A 23,559-nucleotide genomic window follows, 5' to 3' on the forward strand; every position below is an offset into this window, starting at 1 on the left:
TTCTGGCAGCGGGAGATGGGTTTTCTGGGTCATATTATGTCTGCAGATGGGGTTTCTGTAGATCTGGAGAAGATTCAGGCTATTAGGGATTGGACTAGACCGCATAATGCCACGGAGATCAGGAGTTTTTTGGGGTTGGCATGTTACTACAAGAGGTTTGTGCAGGGGCTTGCGAGCAGAGCACGTCCTATGACTAAGTTGACAGGGAAGAATGTTCCTTTTGTCTGGCTTTGCAAGCCTGAAGGAGATGTTGACTACCGCTCCAGTGTTGGTTTTGCCTGAGCAGGGAGAACCCTATGTGGTTTATACAGATGCATCCAAAGCTGGTCTGAGGTGTGTGTTGATGCAGCATGGGAAGGTGATTGCCTATGCTTTGCGGCAGTTGTGGAAGCATGAGGACAACTATCCTACTCATGACTTGGAGTTGGGTGTTGTAATTTTTGCCCTGAAGATTTGGAGATCTTATCTTTATGGTGCAAAGGTACAAGTGTTTACAAATCATAAAAGCGTGAAGTATATATTCACTCAGCCCGAGCTGAACTTAAGGCAGAGGCGGTGGATGGAGCTGGTGGCGGATTATGATCTGGAGATAGCCTATCATCCTGGTAAGGCTAACTTGGTTGTAGATGCTTTGAGTCGGAAGCGGGCGGCTTCGGTTCAGGAGCTGGATATCGATTCTCTGGTAGGAGAGATCAGTGCGTTGAACTTGTGTGCGGTTTCTCAGGAGCCGTTGGGTTTGGTTGCAGCTGATAGAGCAGATCTGTTGAGCAGAGTGCGGTTGGCTTAGGAGAAGGATTTGGGGCTGGTGAATGCCTCAAAGGATGTTGATTCAGAGTATCAGGTTTCGGCTAATGGTACTATTTTGGTGCATGGGCGGATTTGTGTGCCTAAGGATGATAAGTTGAGGCAGGAGATTTTGAGTGAGGCTCATGCGAGCATATTCTCTATTCATCCAGGAGCGACTAAGATGTACCGTGATCTCAAGAGGTAATATCACTAGGTCGGAATGAAGAAGGACGTGGCTAGATGGATTGCGAGGTGTGACGTGTGTCAGTTAGTGAAGGCTGAGCATCAAGTACCAGGTAGATTACTGAAGAGTCTTCCCATTCCAGAGTGGAAGTGGGATATGATTACTATGGACTTTGTGGTATGTTTGCCAGTGTCCAGGACGTTTGATGCTATTTGGGTCATTGTGGACCGATTGACTAAGTCGGCACATTTTCTGGCCATTAAGAAGACTGATGGAGCAGCGGTCTTGGCTAAGAAGTATGTGAAGGAGATAGTCAGGTTGCATGGGGTGCATGCGTGCATTGTGTCTGATAATGATTCCAAGTTCACTTCAGTGTTCTGGAGGGCATTTCAGGCAGAATTGGGTACTAAGGTGAATATGAGTACAACATATCATCCCCAGACAGATGGATAGTCAGAGAGGACGATCTAGACGTTGGAGGATTTGCTGAGAATGTGTGTGTTGGATTGGGGTGGCCAATGGAGAGATCACCTGAGCTTGGTAGAGTTTGCTTACAACAACAGTTACCAAGCGAGTATAGGGATGGCACCTTATGAGGCTTTTATGGGAGGTCGTGTCGTACACCGTTATGATGGACTCATGTGGGGGAGAGGAGCATGTACGGGGCAGATTTTGTTCAGGAGACCTCGGAGAAGATTCAGGTTCTCAAGCTGAACATGAAGGAAGCTCAAGATCGGCAGAGGAGTTATGCCGATATGAGGAGGACAGATCTTGAGATTCAAGTTGGAGATAGAGTGTACCTCAAGATGGCCATGTTGCAGGGTCCAAACAGGTCATTGACTAAGACTAAGTTGAGTCCGAGGTATATGGGTCCTATCAGAGTGATTGAGCGAGTTGGACCAGTGGCATATAGTTTGGAGTTACCTGAGGTTATGAGAGCATTCCATAAGGTTTTCCATGTGTCTATGTTGCGGAAGTGTCTCCGTGAGGACGATCAGTTGTTGGCTAAGATTCCTGAGGATCTTCAGCCTAACATGACTATGGAGGCGAGACCAGTGAGGGTTCTCGAAAGGAGGATCAAGGAACTTTTGAAGAAGAAGATTCCTTTGATGAGATTCCTTTGGGACTGTGATGGTGTTGAGGAGCAGACTTGGGAACCAGAGGCGAGGATAAAGGCAAGGTTCAAGAAGTGGTTCGAGAAACAGGTCGCGACTTGAACTTATCTAGCCTGGTCCCAGTGGTAGTCCGTGACTAGAGCGGGAATGGAGTATTCCAGCCCATCTCTCTTGTTTACTTGGTCACTTGGGGTGGTTGGTTGTGCGACTAAGTAACAAGATGAGGTGGTGCTCGGGGTACGGAATTCTCATGAGGCGGTGGTTTGAGGAAAGTTTCTTGAAATAAAAGTTTCTATAAGTGGAAAGTTACCAGAAGTGGAATGTCTAAAAATGGAAAGTTTTTTATGTGAGTTAGAATCTGTCCATTTTTAGTGGCGGGAAGCTTTTGTGGCGGGCTGTTTAGCCATTGTGTGGCCTTTGTGGCGGACTGTTTATCCGTGTGTGGCCTTTGTGGCGGGCTGTTTAGCCATTGTGTGGCCTTTGTGGCGGGCTATTAGCCATTGTGTGGCCTTTGTGGCGGGCTATTAGCCATTGTGTGGCCTTTGTGGCGGGCTGTTTAGCCAATTGTGTGGTCTTTGTGGCGGGCTGTTTAGCTAGAGTGCCTGTTTAGGCGGTCCTTTGGAACATATGGTCTTTGTGATGGTCCTTCGAGACAGATGGTATTTGTGAAGGTCCTTCGGGACGAGTGGCCTTGGTGGCGGTCCTGTTTAGGACATTTGTTTGGTCTTGATGACGGTCATGTTTAGGAAATTTGTTTGACCTTTGTGGCGGCCCGTGGGGCAGTGAGATGATACTTGTGTGGTCATGAGGTATTCCAATGAGGGGATATGTGGTTGGTAGGACATTGTGTTGTCTTACGCGAGCCACAGGGGACTTTGGTTCTCCTAGTACCGTCATATTCTAAGACTTTGTGGCTTGAGAGTATGATTGGTATATCGACTTTGGATGACGACCCGAGAGACGAGTATTGGACTTCTCTATATATTGTGGCATGCGGGTTTAGGCCCGATGAGGAGCCAATATTATGGCATGCAGGCTTCGGCCTGATGAGGAGCCAATAAAACTCAAGGTTTAGGCCTATGAGAAAAGGAAAGTCCAAAAGTCAAGAGCAAATATCGCCTAGAGGTGACCTTTCGTAGACCGGTCAGAGGAGTGTGGATCGTGGAGACGGTTGCACGGGAGTCCTTGGCTGATGGTTGTTCGAAATTTGAAGACGAATCTAAATTGGTGGAGGAGAATTGTAACATCTACGAACCGAAATCCCGGTTTGGGGATGTGCATCAGTCGATGTTGGAGGAGCATCGGTCGAAGGAGGTTTAGTTTTCTGCGTTTTAACTTAAGTTAAACGCTGCGTTTTGGAAAAAGGGAAAAGGAAAACCCTTAAGTCGTATGTTTGTCTCATTCGACGAGTTTTAGCCGTTTTCAGAGAGGAAAGAAGAGAGAAAAGAGTTCTAAGTGTTCTTGGTGAGTTTTGAGAGATTGGAGGCGTTTCTGTAGAGATCTGTAGCTGAGATCGTTGTAGCAGCTTCCTAGGAGCGTGTTCTTGCGTGTTTGTGGTTCAGAATATTCTGTGGAAAAGGTAAGTGCATGACCATGGCTTATCTAAGCTGGAGATTCCTCTTATATGTTTGTTTATGTGTTGTTAGGCTTGTTAGAATGTTATTTGAGGCGTTAGGATGCTTTCTTGTGGCTTGGGATCGAGTCTTGTGGTTGCAGGAACGAAGATCCGGCGAGAAGCTTTGGGGAAAACGATGCTCGGCATGTGCATCAGTCGATGCACTATGTGCGTCGGTCGATGCTAGTGTGAAGACGACACGGATTGACCTATGAGCATCGGTCGATGCCATGTGGAGGCGTCGGTCGATGCGATTAGGGTTTCCGCGTGATGTCGAGCATGCATAGGTCGATGCAAGTGGAAGCATCGGTCGATGCAAGTGAACCTTGTGTCAACCGATGCATACCCAGTGTCGGTCGATGTCGTTCCCTATTGGTGTCGGTCGATGCAAGCTTTGTGTCGGTCGATGCAATGTCTGGTTTGTTGTTGATTGTTGTTTGATGGTTAGAGTATCTCTATTGCTTGTGTGTATAGCTCAGTAGATGGGAGGATTGACTTACTGAGTGTTTATAAAATACTCATGCATTGCAATTTGTGTTTGTGGTGCAGGTAAAGGAAAAATGTGATCGTGGAATCAAGGCAATGAAGAGGAGGATGTTCTAGGGACTTGATTGGATGTTGTCTGATTATGCTAGGTTGCTAGAGTTGGGTCTGTAGAACATTGCTAGATTGCCGGTTCTATGCATTTTGTTATTTGGTTATTGGATGATTGGATATTTATTGATATTGTTTTTATGCTGTTGAATGTGTTTGTGGTTAGGTGGCTAGTGGGTATGGAACCACTAGCTGAAGTTATTTATTATTATTATTATTATATTTATTATTTATTATTTTAAAAAAAAAACGGGTCAGGTCGTTTCAAATGGATCTCCGATTCCAAGTGTTTAAGGCTATGGATGGTTTTGGAAATATATAGTGAATCCAGTTGAAGGAATGAACGATGATTAGACATTACTCGCTAAACTCGAACCTAAACCCACCTCGAAGAACTTGATCGAGCATGCAGGTTGAAGCTAATACAAAGCATATATATTAATGAATCATATTTATAGATTATTAAAGAAGCTTCGTGGCACTCTAACTTCAGAAATTTTGCATATGGCTATGGCAAAGGCTTATCATACGATCCCTCCGAGAGTGATCTCCACGTTGTCTTCTCATACAATATGTGTAGTTTGTGTTTCTGAAGTTTCAATATCTCTAAATGGGTTTTTCTTATGCCTTTTTGTTTGTACAAATCGTAGATATTATGAAGTTGTTGATGTCAATCTTATTCAAGACAAGAGGACTGGTAAATCAGGGTTTTGCATTTTCTGCGTATGAAGATCAAAGAAGTACCACTCTTGTTGTTGGTTATTGAAGCTCTTCTTTTGTTGACTCTTGCACATTGTTTTTATGTGGATTTTGGTGTTGTAATTTATTGTTTGAAGCTTTTTCGGTTAGTTTTTGTGATTGCAGTAATTTGAATGGAGCTGAAGTGTTGGCACAGGTCATTAGGTTGGATAAACCATTGTGGCAAATATGTTAAGTGAGAAGAAGATGATGAAGAGTATGCAGACCTTTTGAAAGGGGAAAGTGTCCTCGTGGGGTTTCTTGCATCGTGTTTACATGCAATCGATCTTGAATAAACCCTTTTATGTCGTCAGGTTCACTAAGAAGCAATAACTTGGATAAATAAAGATGGACATCCTCCACGCTAGAGATGTCAATTGGGTTGTGCATGTCTAAATGAGGCTGTCCAAATGGACACATACATTTTATGGACATTTATGGTCGAAGCCCAAATAAAACCATGTCCAAGTATGTCCAAACCAAATAAGACCATGACCAATTGGACTGTCCATGGGTCCAGAATTACTAAAGGTTCATCATAAACTCATAAATTCAACACATATCAAGCTATTAACATAAATTCATACAAAACTCATAAATTCATCATAAAACTCATAATTGAAGCAAAACTTACTAAAATTTCATCATAAACTCATAAAATTCAACACATATCAAGCCATTGACATAAGTTCATATATATCAAAAAAAAAATGAAAAAAATGGAAAAAAAAGTTTCCCCCAAATTTTACAATCCCTAATTTTGAAGGATTATTGGACAGCCCATGTCCAGATGAGTTCGGACCATTTATTAGCGGATTAAATTCATTTTGTGTCCAGTTGACTGCTTCAAATTTAGTTATGACCATAATCGGTCCAATTTAATTTGGACATAGACAGCTCATGGTCTCTAAGCCCAATTGACATTCCTACTCTACGAAAATAAATTGTACTTCTTCACAAACATTCATAATTAAAACTTAAAACCAAAAATATTACCAATGAACATTGTCAAAAACTATATTACTAATGATTTTTTTTAATTACAAACATATATAAAATTATCCCAAAATAAGAAAAATAAAAATGAAATATAAACAATCTCGCGGCTTAGTTGGTGTACTATCCTAGTAGATGTAATAGAACGTAACACTTGTGTTTCCATTTTCCAACTTTGTTTACGTTCCAAGTCTGGTTCCGGTTCTAGAATAAGATAAAGAGAGGATACATACAAACACAAAAAAAATAAAGAGCGAGACTCATAAGCGTTTTTTGGTCTTTCAGGTGTTACTCTTTTGTTCCGATATTTTAACTGTGCACTTCTACATATATAAGATATTTGAAGAATTACAGAGGGTCAAAGCAGTTTGATGATTCATTCTAGTTTAGGGTGTAGAATGTAAAATCTCAAAATTGAGCTTCTTCCATTCACATGTAAAGTGTGCATGTGCGTGCGGTCTCCGTTGGGATGAATGCGGTTTTTTATTTTATTTAATACTGTATACTTCTGTTTATATAAGATGTTTCAACAATCACATATCCAGTTTGATGATTCTTTCTAGTTAGGTTTAGTATCATCAAAAGTTATAATAGTGTTCTAAAAATTACACTAAAATCCCAAATATAATCTATAATCATAATAGTGTTCTAAAGAACTCAAGTTCCATTAGAATTGACAGGAATATATATATATGTCAAAGATAAAAAAAAAAATGTGCTTTGCATATAATCTCTAAAACAGGTTTGTTTGGTGCAAAACAGTTGCTTTGTCAAGATTCCTCCAGCAAGATCAGAATGTTCAACAAAATTCAGAGTGATAAATATTGCAGCTTAGTTTGTAAAATAGTGTAAAGATGGTTTCTATTTGTTATATTCATTAAAATAGATTCAAGAAAAGAGAAATTCTCAACCTATATTTCTTTCACTAAATTACTAAACCATTTAACAATGTTTTCAGCTCTTGCTCTTGCTACCAAAGAGAGAAAAATAATAATAATGTTCATAAATTTTAAATGGCACTGTTTCAACTCTTTGTGCCCATCCAATTTAAACAATTCTCATACGTATTACATAGATGATTGAATTGTCAAATATCAATGATGGTTTAGAGAGAGGGATATACTCTTCTAAACCTATATAACGAAGTAAACATAAATTGGAACATATATGACACTGGCTGCATAATGGTCGAGAGTTGTGATTGTTAAGAACCACCTCAAGTTTGTTTATGTTTCCTGTCACGATACTTGAGAAATCTCCTTCTATTACACACCGCGTATGCAAGGAGACTCCACAATCAGAGCATATATATACCCATTTATTTGTATATAACTTTTCCTCACGAATGTCACACCAATAGTTGTTGCTCGCCTTTTTGCCAAAACATAGAGAGGATGTGCGTCGTTCGTATGCCGTGTATTTTCTGGCAAATTAGCACAATACAAACACAAACGAAAGTCACAATTTTCACAACACAATGTATAACCATCTATCTTGTTATTGCATCCTTCGCAAATGCCCACAATTATTTTTAAATATAGGGGATGTATATGGTCCACAAATATTGCACTAATCAATTTGACGAACAGCTTTTAACGTGTATGGTATGACATGAAAGACCATTTTTCTTCATAGGAAGATTAGCAAACATTTCATGTAGAAAGAAAAAGCATTCCTGACAAATGTCGATTGCGTCAAATCTAATTGGATGGATACATGCTTCACATCGTAAGTCCTGATCTTCATAAATGATTTCTCTTGTGTGGAGCTTTAAAAGATGTTTTTCATGACTAAAATGACATATCAAGTTATCACCTACCACTTTGTATGGTGCAATTTCTTCAGTGATAATGCCCCGACCGCCACCTCTCAGTAGACCCCATGTCTAATCCCAGTTCATGGGTCCACTTTTCTTAATGGGCCTCACGACCTCTCACTAGTCCTGTGAGCCCATCTATATCCGATGGCCGGTTTGCACACATACAATAAACTGCATAGTTAGGGCAAATAGAGCAAGAATAAGCTCCCTTATACCGACTTATCCACTTAAATATTGGCGGCAAACTCCACATTTTGAAGAACCAGTGCCACGATGATGAGTGAAAGAAATGAGACGCTCATGACGATTGATGTTGATGACACGGGGTAAGGCAATACATTTTGAGTGTATAACAAAATCACACTGAACACAAAATTAAAGCCCTGTGTTTACTTCTTCCCCACAAACGTCACATGTATATAAGTTTCTCTTTGAAATGTGAGTAAGTGGATGCTTGTGGGTCTTGGTATGCTCAATAACAAGGGGTGGTGGGTTTTTTGTACAACATACGCAGGTGGTGAAATTACAAATGTAACAATGATAGACCACGCTTTTTTGTTGTTCACACATAAGACAAGTGTTCTCGGCATCATCCGTAAGTGTATCAGATGCAATAAGTTTGAGAGGGTGACTAGAGTGACAAGGATGGTACTTTTTTTTGTCTTATCTTCAAGAAGACAAGTGGATGTTCATGACAGGTTGGATGTTCAATAGTAGGTGGTGATGGTTTCATCCCACAATTCAAATCCACCTTGAATTAACATGTGTGACAACTATAATAGGGAGGCAATAGCCTTTGTCCACACAAATTACATGTATTCTCTCCCCAGTCGTTGGTGAGCATAAGAGGATGCTGGGGGTCGGAATGATGGTTGATCTCCAATGGGGCCTCGTCACACTCCTTATGGAACCGAGCAAAACATTCAGGTTCATTGCAATAGTAGTTGCCGTACACGTAGTTATGTACATGGCAGCCGTTACAACCAGCACCATATCGGGACGAAAGAAAGATAGGATGGTTGTGGATGGGTAGCTTTATTGGTGTTGGATCCATCATCCATGTAAGTGTAAATGAATTAAAGCAGTTTCATTTGTTTTTTTTTCAACAAAAAGAATCAGCTCAAACGAGCCAATTTGAAGTAAAATTGTTTACAAACAAAACATGACAAGGAGAAGAACCTGAGCGGTTTAATTTGTTTGATGAGATATAAAAGTGCAACCCGAGAAACATCTTTATATAAGCCTTTTGTAAACCTATATCAATTAATATTCCTATTACATTAATCAAACGAGAATAACAAACAAATCAAATCCCTTAATTATTTCTCAATAGAAACAAAGAATCAATTTCTTCTAAAATAACACGACAATGGGAATTAAATGGCGTGTCACAACTATTGTGTTCTCACCTTTGTTGTTTTCTTACCCAAAAATATAAACCTTCTATCTGTTTTAAAGTCAGTACTTATTATTGGTGTTTGTACTTATTAATTATTGGATTATATATGATGATATATATTCCTTTCACTTAGGTGATAATCACCTCTCCAATAAAAGAATACGAATCATATTACTTCTAGGTAGAGAGAAGAAACAGTGTTTAACAATAAAATCTCTTCCTTTGCTACAAAGATATGCCAAATTGTGAGCGAAAGAAACATAAAGCTTCACTCGTAATGTGCATCGAACAACAAAAACTCTCTTCTAACACATATTTTAATTGCCTATGAAGATTGATCATCTTAACGGATAACACCATCCGAAATCCTCGCTACAGATGCTAAAACCCACACTTACGCTTTGTTTGAGTGAAGATGGGATTTTGTAACATGTATAATACGTGGTCCTTTTTAATTATAAATCATCACGTATTTAAAATTATAAAATGAAATTGAAGTAAATAATAACTAGATATTTGCCCGCGGTACATTGCGGGACTATATTTTTTTCAGAAATGCAAAATAAAATTTCTTTATTATATTAACTATGTATGTATATAATATATTTTTTATTTTTAATCTACTATAGTTTTACATCAATACATTATGTAGTGTATAATTTCTATTGTCTACATGTAGTGGTTTATTATATACAAGTTAAGATATCCTTATTATTCATTAAATTTTATTTAGTCAAGAATTATACTTTTTGTGATTTTTCTTTTTCATTTACAATGTAGAGATAATAGTATTACATAATATATTCATTTTTTTATAGGTATACTATAATTTGACTTTTTAATTTTGGTTGTTATATCTCTATATCATTTAACACTTTTGTATTTATAGTTGTGCAAGTCGATTAAAATGGTGGAGAATTTTTTTTGTAAAGTTTGATTTATATCAATTGTTTCTTATTAGTATGGATCGAAAATCTATATATTAATATATTAGCTACTGAAAAACACTTCGGTGAAGAAGTAATTTTTTTTATAACAATTTGTGTCAGTTCAGGCCCCAATTTTTTTAAAAAATTAAAGTTATTATCAACAATTTAATCACTTGGCTTTCAGACACATGAAAATAAGTTATTATCAACAGCTTATTAGAGAATAGATTAATTAAATATTTTATATTTAATGCTAATGGGTGTTGGTATGATATTTTTGATAATTTGATTAGGAGAAAATCTTATTAAGTTACATTCCAAATTTGATATTATTTGAAATAAAAAATTTGTAAAATTAATGTTAATGGCATGATAGTAAATAAGTTCCAACTTCAGGATTTATTTGCTAAATATCTCCAAAAATGTATATATAGATGTAAGAATATTCGTTTTTGTCATAAGAATTTTTTTTAAAGTAAATAATGAAATTGAGAAAACTAATTGTGTCAAGCTTACCAAAGTTCAAAGTTTTAAGTTTAATAAAAACAGAAAATTCATTTTTTTTGGTCAAATGTTGTGTCATGTTAAGTACCAATTAACTAATTTTGAAATATGTCAGCATCTCCCCTCGATAACTTGACATGTGTTTACAATTTTTTTTACAACTAAATTTAAAAATTAAACTTTATATAATTGGATTAATATATAAAAAATTAACAAATTTACTTAATAAGGAAAAACTATTTTTGTTGTTTTTTAAAAACATTTTCTTTTTGCATTCTTGTTAAGTAAAAGAAAGATAATAATATACAAGTAGATTAATACTTTTTAAATCAAATTGATAATCGGTCACATGTCATAATCAATTACAACCATGTTTTGACATGTTTCAAGATTTCCAATCGATAATTTGATATGTGTCACCATCAAGTTAGTGACTAATTTTAAAACCCAATAGAAAAAGTAAACTAACTTACTTAATATAGACAAAATTATTCATAATTTTTTATGTTTAAGAAAAAAAGAAAAAAAATAGAAATATATATCATGTAGATAAATATCCGTAAATAAATTTTATTTAATTAATTTCTTAATTTTATTAAAAAAATTATTCAAATCTTATCACAAAAAACTTGACACATATCGTAATCATGTTATTGGCTAACGTTGAAACCAAGTTTTATATAATTAGATATATAAAATTATATATCTTATTATCATTATAAATTAAAATTGGTTTCAAAGTTAATCATTTGATATGAGTGTGTTGTCGGAGTACCACGGTCGAGTAGGTCAGGAATTTTTATACGAATCAGGAGGATTTCTGAGGGCGAGGCCGATGTGGCATCGGTGTAGCCGGTAAGTAAGCCAGTATGGAGGCTGTCATTGGGACAGCAGATTTTTGTGATAACCCGTCCCGCGGACGCCACTAGCCTCCCGCTAGCCGGCCAAACGGACCCCAAGCTGGCCCTGCAAGGAATCGATCCTAACCTCCTCATCGTGGACAGACACTATTCATCCCAATCCACCAGTAGGTTATTGGTGCGCCAGGAGTTCCTCGAACACTGGTGAAACAACAGTTCCCATTTTTTTTTAATTCACTAGTGGTCCTATACCCACTAACAACCTAGCAACAATCAACAACAGCGGATAACCAAAACAACTCCAATAAACCTATAAGAATTCCAACATTAACGATGTTCTATCAACTCAATTCTACCAACCTAACAATACCTAGACCACAATCAACCAAGCCTCTAGAACATCCTCCTCCTCATCGCCCTGATTCCACGATCACACTTTGCCTTTACCTGCACCACAAACACATATTGAGATGCATGAGTATTATTAAAAATACACAGTGAGACAATCCTCCCATCTACTGGGCTATACACACAAGCATTTGAGAATATAATGTCAAACAATCATCAACAGTAACAATCAAACCCGGAAACAAGCAATCGTCGACCAACAAAGGTTGGTGTCGACCAACACCATACCAGTGTCGATCGACACTGACAACCTGGTGTCGACCGACACCTCCTTGGTGTCGACCGACACCTGCTCGACACCTCCCGAAAACCCTAGTTGTGTCGACCGACACCTCCACATAGTGTCGATCGACACTCCCAAAGATTCTCGAGCCGTCCTCGCTCGACCGACACACCGAAGGTGTCGATCGACACTAATGCCGAGCATCGTCTTCCTCAACGCTCTCTCGCAGATCCCCGCTTCCCAAAGACTCCCATTCCTCTCAAACTCATCCATAAGCCATATAAGGACGTAGAAACACCAAAACAACCACAAGCAAACAAGGAATCAATCAAACAACTCAAAATCACAAGGAAACATAGATTTCTCAAGCTTAGATAAGCCATGGTCATGCACTCACCTCTTTTGCAGGAAAATCTGACTCAAACACAGCTGTACCACACTCCTAGCAATCTTCTGATGCAATCCCAGCAATAGATCTCCCCAGAAACCACCACAATCTCTCCAAAACTCAAGAACACTCACAAATCTCCTTTTCTCTCTCTCAAACACTTAAGCGGCAAAAAAAGAGAACTTTTCTAACCCTTTTCGTCGACCCACCCTTAAATATGACGATTTAGGGATTTCAAATTGAACCAAACCACAATTAAATCAAACCGATCGAAACCGAAAAAGATGGTGTCGATCGACACACCCATGGTGGGGGAGAATTGTAACGCCCGTGAACCAAACTGTGCGTTTTGGGGGTGGGTGTCGATCGACACCATGGTGGTGTCGGTCGACACCACTTGATTTCCGGTTTGACCAGTTTGATTTAATTGTCGATTTTGGTCGATTTGGTTTAGGGAAAACCATATAACCGAGATATTTAAGTGAGAAAACGACGTAGGTCGTGTTTTATTTTGTCTTGGTCGCCGTTTAACACTTTTCAGAGAAAAAGGAGAGAAAACAGTTTTCTAAAGGTTCTTGTGAGAGTTTGTGAGATTTCAAGGTGTTTTTGGTGAGATCTTACTGTGGGAGTGAAGATCCAGGGCTAGGAACGTGGTGGGAAGGTTTTTGTGGTGGTAGCTTCGTCTTTTGGGCTTAGATCTCATTGTTTGGCTAAGGTGAGTGCATGACCATGGCTTATCTAAGCTAAGATATTTGTTTCTGTGTTATTATGTGTTGTTTAGTTGTTTGTTTTGGTTGTTTGTGAGTTTTCCGTAGCTCCTGAGGCTTGGATTCGTTCGTGGGATAGTGTGGGACGAAAAGGAGAAGTTTGGAGGCGAGATTCGGAGGTTCTGTTCGAAGGAAATCACTGCTCGACAGTGGTGTCGGTCGACACCAACGCGAGGACGGCTCGGGAACTTAGCGAGTGTCGGTCGACACCATGTGGAAGTGTCGGTCGACACCTAAGTGATGTTGGTCGACACCTAAGTGGTGTTGGTCGACAACAGATGTCCAGTGTCGGTCGACACCTTCGGATATCGGTCGACACCCTTCTGATAGTAACCGGATTGTGTCGGTCACTTGTGCATGTTCCTGGTTTGTTTTATTGTTGTTGTTTGTGGCATGAGAGATCTTATTGCTTGTGTGTATAGTCCAGTAGATGGGAGGATTGCCTCACTGAGTATTTATCAAATACTCATGCATCTCAATGTGTGTTTGTGGTGCAGGTAAAGGCAAAGTGTGATCGTGGAATCAAGGCAATGAAGAGGAGGATGTTCTAGGGACTCGATTGGTTGTTGTCTGGCATTGTTAGGTTGCTAGAGTTGGGTCATTAGAAACATTGCAAGGTTGTTGGTTCTATGTTTCCTGTTGGTTGAATTATTGGATATTGTTTTTGTTATAATATTGGTTTATTATTGGATATTTATTGGATATTGGTATTGGTTATTTCCGCTGTTGGTTGTGATTGTGGTTAGGACTAGTGGGTATTATTATTTCCACTAGTTTTAGTTTATTTATTATTATTATTATTTATTATTTATTATTAAAAAAACGGGTCTGGTCGTTTCAAGTTTAAATGTTTTTTTAGCGTTTTTATTTGGTTTGATGGTTTACGAGTTTAATAAAAATATAGGTTGATGGATCTTGGAAGGCTTCAGATCCTCTTGTAGGTTTGGGCTGTGGTTTTTTAATAGTGAGGATTCCACGCTACTACTCGGAGCACATAGTCAATGTCGCAGTCCTTCCCCTCTACATTCAGAGTTTCAGGCTTTGATTTGGGCGATGGATTCCTTACTGACAGCGGGTGTTGACTGTGAGAGTTTTGAGACGGATTAGGCAGAGTTAGTGGCGATTGTGCAGTCTCCTGATGAATGGCCCGCTTTTTTCCAACTTTTTGGAAGAATTCAACTTACTCCGACCATCCTTCCCATCCTTCCAGCTGTGGAGGATTCCACGGACGTCAGATGTACGAGTAGATTGTCTGGCTCGTTCTTTGAGATCCTTATCTTCTGAGATTTCTTTTATAATTTCTTATCCTCCAGTTTGGCCAAACAATCTTGGATCTTGGAGTTATTTTCTAGATTAATGTTTGGCTGAAAAAAAAAATTAATCATAATTCTTATTTGTCAACCTAAACTGTTAGGTATAATATATCTTAATAGTAAAATCACACTTGATCCGGGTCCGCTATTGTGTCGATCCAATAGTTATGGTGAAACGATTATCATTTTAAATATTAACAAACTTGATGACAACAAACCAATAAAAGATTATGTTATAAATGCTATACCAAATAAATATTTCTATAATTTAAATCGTATTTTTTACATATATCTTTATTTGTTGGACTGAAATATACAATCTTAAATGGGAAAATCTATACTAGTATTTTTGCAGAAGTTTTTGCTCAAAAATCGGTTTTGGAATGTTTTTACATTTAATGCATTGACTTTAATATTAGTTACCAAAAATTTCAAAATTAACTATAGATAAGATTTAAAAAACTAAGGAAATCTTTCTACCTCATTAAAATATAAATATATAATTCCTTTTCATTTTTATTTGAATTTCTATTTAAATTCTCTTGAATTATTCTATAATACATTTAGTTAAAAAAATTGTGATTTTTCCTGTATATGATGTAATACAAATTTTTAAAAACAGACATATATTACTCAATTTACGGGTACAATATCTCACATCAGAGTCATACTATAAAAGAGACCAAAATGATTCATAATACAAAAAGCTTGATTTATCAGGCATTCAAACTTTAAAAAAAAATATTTGGTTTATTCCGGTTCTTTACTTTAAAGATTTTTAAAAAGTTAAATATTATAAATATTTATATTTTATGAAAAGTATAAATATTATAAATATTTATATTTTTTAGAAAGTTAAACTTTATAAAATGTTAAAAATATTAATAATATTTAAACATTTATGAAGTTTCAAATTTAGAAAGTTTAAAAATTATAAATATTTCATCTTTTAAAAAAGTTAGAAGACCTTTAAAATATTAATAATATATTTAAACTTTTATGAAACTTTAAATATGAGAAATACTCAACCGTTTTAAGAATTCTAAATATTATAAAAATTTAAACTTTATAAGAAGCACCAAACTTATAAACTGTAAATGGTTACAATCTTAATAAATAACATATCTACTGAATCTAATATTTATAATTTAAAACAATAAATATTAAAAATTAAAATGATATAGTGCAAATTAAAATATCTCGGGACAAAGTTATATAGCATGACGGATTTTTCCATATTTATATAAATTTAAAATATCATTAATTTGGTATTACACGAATAAAAACATCATTTCATTATTTTGTTAACACTATCAGTGTCAGATAATAGACATATCTAATTAAATTGATTAATTAAATATTATGTAAAAAATAAATTATATTGCGGTATTATATGGTTTAAACTTTAAACCATAAAATTTAAAATTATTATATATAATTATAACATATTTAACCAACAAATACAATTTATAATTTAAATATTTTAGTTATAAATAATTTTTCCCGCGGTTTACCGCGGGTCCTAATCTAGTTATTATTAAAACAATAGTTATGAGATGGAAAACATGACATATACGAGAAATGATGGATTTTCTGTCGTAAATTAGACATATCATCGTTTGTTTACAATTTTTAATATAATTTACTTTATTTCTAAACCGAATTAAAAACAATTCAAATACTAAATTGGTGGTACTAAATTGGTACGAGTTTGGATTATAAATGTTAATAACATTCCTAAAAACTATGTTTACAAGCATAACCTGCATGTACGTAATAAATTATAAATGTGTTAGTAAACTTAGTTTTTAAAATCAATCATGCACGTACGTGCGAATCCGAATCTAGTAAAGTATTAAGATAACTTCAAATTCGTTATCATTTTAGATTATTTCTCAAAAGTTAAAAAAATGGATAAATGTTATGTTTTGTCTTATTTGAATATTAAAATTTCAAACTATTTAATATTTTATTCATTTAACAAAGGGCAAATGAAAAAATTCTTGATTAAAAATGACAATATTAAATTGAAAACGAAAACGACAACTAAGTTGGAAAAAAAGACTAAGCGTAGAATGACAACAATTTTGAAATGGAAAGAACAACATTTAGGGTCGGGATCTTTAGTGAAACAGATGATCCACTAAATAAAACCTATGGTGCATTTTCTATTTGGTGCCTTACAACAACCTCGTCACATAGTTTCTCATAGAGATCTTTATACTTCTCGAGCAATTGCTTTAGGACTTCCTTATCCTTAATTGTCGTTGGATTGACTCTCCACCACACGTCCTTCTCCACTGGCAGTGCCTCCGCCTCAGCCTTTGCCATGGCCATCCCTTTTTGTTTCTCCGCATCAACCTTTTCTATAAGATTGTTGTAGACTTTGCAGAGTTCTTCCATCTTCTCTTTATGCCGAACATCTATGTTCGATTGTTGTGGCAGTGAGGTTGACGAAGAGCCCTCACCGTTGAGAAACCGCTTTGCAACGACTTCAAATGATGGGCTACCGAATGTGTACGGGATTCCACTGTTGGAGTACACAAGAAACCCAACATCAGCACCACATAGAAGGGATAGCTCATTGAGCTTATTGTAGATCTTTTGTTTGCGTTTGTAGAATGTAATCGTGCGGTCTGCACAATTATCTATCTTTTTCATGTTAATTTTTTTGGCTTTCTTTGGTTTTTCTCAAACTCATGTTGGATACAAGAAAAAAAATTTAACTAAAAGAGGACGGACTGTAAACTTAATTTTATTTTTCTTTTTCTTTTTGTTAGTCAAGGAATATGTTTTTTTCTGAGTGCTAGACTGACATTATATAAATAAAAGATGATAGTAAATATTAAATGCATAAAAATTGGTCAAAACTTTATCAAATTAATATTTGGAAATTGGACCATTATTGTAAACTGACTTAGAGTTTATGTCATATTTGTCTGAAAATTTATGTCATAATTGAAAAATATTTAATTACAAGAACTTAGTCAAATATGTAATCCACTATTTTCTTGACTACATATTATCCTATTTTGGAAATAAACTCTCTGAGTCAAAGTTCTATCATAATTATCAATATTTGAAATTATTAGTTTAAAAAAATATAATATCAATAGAAATGCTATAGAACATTTATATTATATATATATTTTGTACAAAAGAATAAATATTTAGATATATATATATATATATATATGTAAAAATAATTTATCTATAATTGATGATAAAATATTGACTCATATAGTTTATTTCCAAAAGAAGAATTAGTCAAAAATTTGTAGTTAATTAAGTTAATTACATAGTTGAATAATTTAATGTAATGAAATATTTGTCAGTTATGGCATAAAAAACCTCAGTCATATGTGACATAAACTCTAAGCCACTTTCTAACAATGGTCAAATTTCCAAACATTAATTTAAAAAGTACTGAAATTTTTTCATTTATTATAAAAATTACTGCCACTTTCATTTACATAATTCCTATATCTCTCAAAAAAAGAAAAAGAAAACTTAAGATTAAGACTATTCATTTTTTAAAATCAGTAATATTTTTACCTCCTAGATTAGCTTTACAAAAAGAAAGAAGTGAAATAAAATTAACATTAAAAAGGTTAAAAAATACTCACTATAACATTGTATATACCATTTTATATATATATATATACCATTATTGAAATATTGAAATGGGAAAGCTTGCTAAGGTTAGTGTATATATCATTTCAACACTAATGTGACCATTCTGTCTTTGTATTTCTCAAATTAATTAATGTTCATTTTTGTTTTTCTCCAACTCATCTTGGAGCTAAAAATACAATTTTGACTTATAATTTAACTTAAGTCTGAATTTTGTTTAAATATACAAGAATATGACAGTATAGATGTATTTTCATTCCATAATCCTAGAATATATACATCAACAAAAGATAATTTATCTATAATTTAGGACATTAAAACTTGAATCTCAACCGTATAAAAGTATCATTTGTTTAAATATGCAATATATATATATATATATATAAATATCACTAATATATATGATATATCTTGTTTTTTATAGGCTGATTTGAAATACAAGACATACACTATTATAGATATAGATAATAATAAATATAACTATAGAGAATTAAACAAAAATCATGAAAATTAGAGAGTAAATGTAATATTTGTAAAATACTCCATCACCTTTAAATCCTAAATAGTATTTGCTATAAGCTATGTAGGATAAGTATCAAACTGTAACTTCACTAATTTGAAAAACTCATAAACTTGAAGGAAAAAGTAAGGAAAAAATATATATTTCAAAGCTATACATGCTATAGTGAGTATATATTCAAATCCCACAGAATCCGAAAAACCCACGATAGTTTATGATGAACTACATTGACATTGTGCTTGATCTTAAAGTCATCTTTCAAATGGCAAATCATAGTATAGATATTCTCATAAATATTATTGTGTGTTTTTTAAATATTTTATGTATGTTATACATTCATACATTGTTATTATATTTGAAAATATATATTTAATAAACTATAATTGAGAAAGGCAAACAGAATTGAATTTTTAATTACATAAAAATATTATAATGTAAACAAGAATGCAACTGCAAAAGCATCAAAACAATTAAAACCTATACCTAATAAACAAAAATTTGGATGAATTACCTGTAGCTCATTGATAGAAAAAGATTCATGGGCATGCGTCATGTGGACATAAAATATGGATCCTTCGGTCATCTGATGATGACTCGTTTCTTACAACAGAAACTCACATAATTTATAGTATAAAGCTAAATCTAAAATGTAAAGTAGTAGTAACATATCTAAAAAAATATATTTTCTCTTTACTACAATGTGAATTTGAAAAAAACATTTTAAAAAGTTTATATAAGATTTTGTAATTGTCATGTTATTGATATTCAATAAATTTGTTTCGATAAAAGGCGTATAGTACCGTTGAACATTGACTAGCAAATAGACTATTTTTTACTGTTTGACTAGCCATTACATGATACGAAGAATAACAACTATTACATACTTTCTCCGTTTCAAAATAGTTGTCATTTTGTAATTAATTTTTATTTATTTTTATTGTCATTCTCGTTTTTCCAATTTTTATTTATTTTAGTTCTCGTTTATTTATATTATGCAGAACAATATCCTTGGTTACTGGATTTAGTTTTGATAATTTTATATGTTATACCTTATAACAAGTTTTTGTTTTTTTTGTGCACCCTGCTGTAACAAGTTCATAACATTGAATAATTAAGGGGAGTGTTTTAAAATATTAATTATACCTGAGTAATGATTATCCTTTATGTAAATACTTATGTTTTAAGTTAAATAGTGAACTTTTATTTTCTAAGTTATCGTACATATATATTTTTGTATAGAAGTTTTCAACATGCCAGCCCATGCCATGTAGTTTGTTTGGATCAAACCCATAATTAAAAGCCAAAAATATTAAACACTAAAAACCCATTTTAGGAAACTAATACGAAACAGAAGATTGGCGAAGTAATGAAAGTAAACAATTTCACTGATGAATAGATGTTTGAGAGTAAAAAAGGTCTAGAAAAAAAATCAAATGGAGCAGTCGAAAGCCAAAACTAAAACATTTGAGAGGGAGAGTTGGAATTAATTACACTGAGACATGTTCAGACGTCTATGAAGAAATGAAGGAATATAACTTTATGCCTAAGGATGGAGGCTTGATTATCTTTACGCCTTCTTTATTCAAAATATTCGCATTCCATGGTACGGAAAAATCCTGATCCTATAGTTTCTTGTAACCAACGCTCATCGAGTATTTAGACTAGAATAAACAATGTTACGCTAGGTCTCTGAAGGTGAACGTAAGTACGTAACACTTGTGTTTCCATTTTCCAACTTTGTTTACGTTCCAAGTCTGGTTCCGGTTCTAGAATAAGATAAAGAGAGGATACATAAACACACACACACAAAATAAAGAGTGAGACTCGTAAGTTTTTTTTTGGTCTTTCAGTGTTACTCTTTTGATCCAATATTTTAACTGTGCACTTCTACTTATATAAGATATTTCAAGAATTACATATATAGGGTCAAAGCAGTTTTATGATTCATTCTAGTTTAGGGTGTAGAATCAAAAATCTCAAAATTGAGATTCTTCCATTCACATCTAAATTTCAACAATCACAGAACCAGTTTGATGATTCTTTCTAGTTAGGTTTAGTATCATCAAAAGTTATAATAGTGTTCTAAAAATTACACTAAAACCCCAAATATAATCTATAATCATAATAGTGTTGTAACGAACTCAAATTCCATTAGAATTGACAGGAATATATATTTGTCAAAAATAATAAAATGTGTTTTGGATATAATCTCTTTTTTTCTTTTTTCTTTTTTTTTGTCAAAAGATGAAATCTCTAAAACAGGTTTGTTTGGTGCAAAACAGACGCTTGCATCGAGAATGACACTGGCTGCATAATGGTCGAGAGTTGTGATTGGTAAGAACCACCTCAAGTTTGTTTATGTTTCCTGTCACGATACTTGAGAAATCTCCTCCTATTACACACCGTGTATGCAAGGTGACTCCACAATCAGAGCATGTATAAAACCATTTATTTGTATATAACTCTTCCTCACAAATGTCACACCAATATTTGTTGCTCGCCTTTTCCCCAAAACATAAAGTGAGAGGGTGTGCGTCGTTCTTATGCCGTGTCTTTTCTGGCAAATTAGCACAATACAAACACAAACGAAAGTCACAATTATCACAACACAATGTATAACCATCTACCTTGTTATTGCATCCTCCACAAATGCCCACAGTTATTTTTAAATATAGGGGATGTATATGGCCATTGTGGACGAACGGCTCAGATAGAGAGCCACAACGTACATCTATACTCATCCTTCCTTGCGCTCTGTACTTGAAGCCATCACAGAATAAGCCACAAATATTGCAGTAATCAATTTGGCGAACAGCTTTTAACGTGTATGGTATGACATCAAATAACATTTTTTTCTTCATAGGAAGATTAGCACATTTTTCATGTAGAAAGGATAAGCATTCCTGACAAATGTAGTTTGCTCCAAATCTAATTGGATGGATACATGCTTCACATCGTAAGTCCTGATCTTCATGAATGATTTCTCCTGTGTGGAGCTTTAAAAGATGTTTTTTCATGACTAAAATGACATATCAAGTTATCACCTACCACCTTGTATGGTGCAATATCTTCAGTGACCTCAGCTGTCCCTTCATAGTCCTTACCATCCCATCCTGTAAACGCACACATAGAATGAACTGCATAGTTAAGGCAAATAGAGCAAGAATAAGCTCCTATATATCGACTTATATATATTGGCGGCAAACTCCATAGTTAAGGCAAATAGACAAGGATGGTTCACCTCTTTCGTGAGATGGACGCAATCCACGTGAAAGTACATATAGCATCCAAGACAAGCATACGAAGGTCCACAAATAGTTTCCTTGCAAAATTGACAAGGGACTTTTTCTTGTCGTATCTTCAAGATGACAAGTGGATGTTCATGACATGTTGGATGATCAATAGTAGGTGGTGATGGTTTCATCCCACAACTCAAATCTACCTTGAATTCACATGTGGGAAAACTATAATAGGGAGGCAATAGCCTTTGTCCACACAAATTACATGTATTCTCTACCCAGTCGTTGGTGAGCATAAGAAGATGCTGGAGGTGGAAACGATGGTTGATCTCCAATGGGGCCTCGCCACACTCCTTATGGAACCGAGCAAAACATTCAGGTTCATTGCAATAGTAGTTGTCGTATATATAGTTATGTACATGGCAGCCGTTACAACCAGCCCCATATCGGGACGAAAGAAAGACAGAATGGTTGTGAATGGGTAGCTTCAATGGTGTTAGATCCATGTAAGTGTAAATAAATTAAATCGGTGTAATTTGTTTGATGAGATATAAAAGTGGAACCCGAGAACATCTTTATATAAGCCTTTTGTAAACCAATAATAATTGTTAAGATTCATTTGCAAAGTGGTCCATCACCTATATCAATTAATATTCCTATTAATTAATCCAACGAGAATAACAAACAAATCAATCCCTTAATTATTTCTCAATAGAAACAAAGAATCAAGTTATTCTAAAATGGGTAATGGCGCGTGCCACCTTTGTTGTTTTCCGGAGTTCTTACCCAATCAAAAAAAAAAAACTTATGTTTTAAAGTCAATACTTATTATTGGTGTTTGTAGATTCTAGGTATAATTAACTGCTCTAAATTATTTGATTAGATATGATGATATTCCTTTCACTTAGGTGATAATTACCTCTCCTATAAAACATAATAAAACTGAAGTAAATAATAAAATTGAGAAAAATAATAGTGACAAAGGTTACCAATGTTCAAATTTTTAGGTTTTATAAAAATAAAAAATTGGTTTTTTATCATGTATCATATATATATTTTTTTTTTCAACCAAACATTCATAAATTAAAAGAAAACTCCTAGGTTGGTTGCCCAAACCGGAAGGAAAGAGTTTACAAAAAAAATTTCAGAAACTAAAATTTTTGTAGAAGGGGCTAAACAATCTGCCCTTATGTTAGACTCACGAGGGATCTTGTTCAAAGAGAAGGAAGGGAAGGATGAGTTGATTGTAGAAAAGTCCTCCAGTATGTTTGAGAAAGCGGGCCAATCATCGGGCTTCTGCACCATCGCAAGTAACTCTGCACAATCCGTCTCAAAAGCTTGACAATCCACGCCTGCCGAGTGCCGCCAATATAGACTTCATAGCCCAGATTAGGGCTTAAAGCTCCGCATGTAAGGGAGTAAGGCCGCGTCGCTGACTCCAGGCTCCTAGGAGAAGCGTCAAATCATCACCATTGTAAAACCACCACCCCAAATTCTGGAGAGCATCCCAACTTTTCCAAGACCCATCA

The 23,559-nt window shown here is 35.0% G+C and overlaps 2 pseudogenes; both read right to left on the reverse strand.

The window, feature by feature from the left end:
* Positions 7,174 to 17,299, reverse strand: LOC109129491 (annotated as a pseudogene).
* LOC109129492 lies at positions 21,187 to 22,475 on the reverse strand (annotated as a pseudogene).

Source organism: Camelina sativa, chromosome 16, assembly GCF_000633955.1.
Source record: "Camelina sativa cultivar DH55 chromosome 16, Cs, whole genome shotgun sequence".
Taxonomy (NCBI): domain Eukaryota; kingdom Viridiplantae; phylum Streptophyta; class Magnoliopsida; order Brassicales; family Brassicaceae; genus Camelina; species Camelina sativa.